Genomic DNA, 2401 nt, shown 5'->3' with positions numbered 1-2401 from the left:
GATGTGCCACAATGACTACAGCAAATTCCTTTCTTGGGTCATTAGCAACTTTCTTGTTTCACACGGAAATTTCTAAATCTGAAACTGTATACAGTGTATAATCATGATGGGGGAACATAGCATTCTTGGAGAGTTATGTTAAGGAGAATGTCTACATTTTGACATCTTTCCCATAATCCACAAGTTGGTGAGAACATAAAATCCCTTTGGGGGGACAATCTAGAAAATTGAAGTAAACAGATGATGAGGATTCTGTGTGACCGATATAACCAACAGATGAATGTGGTGGAGGGAGGGGGTTGGAGGCCTTCAAAGATCTGCAGACTTTGGCCTCTAATGTAGTCATAATTAATATTCCACAAGTTGGTGAGAACCTAAAATCCCTTTGGGGGGACAATCTAGAAAATTGTAGTAAACGGATGATGAGGATTCTGTGTGACCGATATAATCAACAGATCAATGTAGTGGAGGGAGGGGGTTGGAAGCCTTCAAAGATCTGTCTACCTATGCCCAGGATATGCAGACTTTGGCCTCCAAGGTAGAAATACATAATAGTCCACAAGTTTTTGGGAACATAAAATCTCTTTGGGAAGACAACATAGAAAATTGTAGTAAACAGATGAGGACGAATCTGTGTAACCAATATAACCAATAGATCAATGTAGTGGAGGAAGGGGGTTGGAGGCCTTCAAAGATCTTTAGACTTTGGCCTCTAATGTAGTCATAATTAATATTCCATAAGTTGGTGAGAACATAAAATCCCTTTGGGGGGACAATCTAGAAAATTGAAGTAAACAGATGATGAGGATTCTGTGTGACCGATATAATCAACAGATCGATGTAGTGGAGGGAGGGGGTTGGAAGCCTTCAAAGATCTGTCTACCTATGCCCGGGATATGCAGACTTTGGCCTCCAATGTAGAAATAAATATTATTCCACAAGTTCTTGAGAACATAAAATCTCTTTGGGAAGACAACATAGAAAATTGTAGTAAACAGATGATGACGAATCTGTGTAACCAATATAACCAACAGATCGATGTAGGGGAGGAAGGGGGTTGGAGGCCTTCAAAGATTTGTAGACTTTCAAAGATCTGCCTATCTATGCATGGGATATGCAGACTTTGGCCTCCAATGTAGAAATACATAATAGTCCACAAGTTTTTGAGAACATAAAATCTCTTTGGGAAGACAACATAGAAAATTGTAGTAAACAGATGATGACGAATCTGTGTAACCGATATAACCAATAGATGAATGTAGTGGAGGAAGGGGGTTGGAGGCCTTCAAAGATCTTTAGACTTTGGCCTCTAATGTAGTCATAATTAATATTCCATAAGTTGGTGAGAACATAAAATCCCTTTGGGGGGAAAATCTAGAAAATTGAAGTAAACAGATGATGAGGATTCTGTGTGACCGATATAATCAACAGATCGATGTAGTGGAGGGAGGGGGTTGGAAGCCTTCAAAGATCTGTCTACCTATGCCCGGGATATGCAGACTTTGGCCTCCAATGTAGAAATAAATATTATTCCACAAGTTCTTGAGAACATAAAATCTCTTTGGGAAGACAACATAGAAAATTGTAGTAAACAGATGATGACGAATCTGTGTAACCAATATAACCAACAGATCGATGTAGTGGAGGAAGGGGGTTGGAGGCCTTCAAAGATTTGTAGACTTTCAAAGATCTGCCTATCTATGCCCGGGATATGCAGACTTTGGCCTCCAATGTAGAAATACATAATAGTCCACAAGTTTTTGAGAACATAAAATCTCTTTGGGAAGACAACATAGAAAATTGTAGTAAACAGATGATGAAGAAACTGTGTAACCAATATAACCAATAGATCAATGAAGTGTTATTATATGGGCGGAGGGTTAAGGGACTTTAAGTGAAATGTGACCTGGTAAGGTCATCTATTTCCATCCCTTGGGACTTAATATGAAACACTGACCTGGTAAGGTCAAGTATTTCCATCCATGTAGTAGTCAAAAAAGGGGGGAGAGCAACAGGGGCGGGACTTTAAATGAAGTGCGAAATTTATGATAGAATAATGTAAATTGGCGAACAATTGAGAAATTTTAATAAGTTCATAAAAATATAACATAAACATGATTAAATCATTTACAATGGATAAGAGATAAAAGACATGATTAAATCATTTACAATGGATAAGAGATACTAGCAATACATGATAATAATAAATTCATAAAGAATATAATATGTACACAAATTAAATCCGTTGTAGTTGATGCGAAGCATTAACAATACGTCGTAGCTGCATATAAATAAAATATGAACGTAACAAAATTCCACAGTTCACCAAATAGAGTTGGTATAAAACCATAAAGCAACAAATAGTGCCTGCATAACGGGTAGCCTCAATATTCTATGAACA

Source organism: Lithobates pipiens, unplaced genomic scaffold, assembly GCF_037356315.1.
Source record: "Lithobates pipiens isolate NorthernLeopardFrog02 unplaced genomic scaffold, aLitPip1_a1.2 Scaffold_13, whole genome shotgun sequence".
Classification (NCBI taxonomy): domain Eukaryota; kingdom Metazoa; phylum Chordata; class Amphibia; order Anura; family Ranidae; genus Lithobates; species Lithobates pipiens.
Note: the sequence above shows the minus strand (reverse complement) of the source record.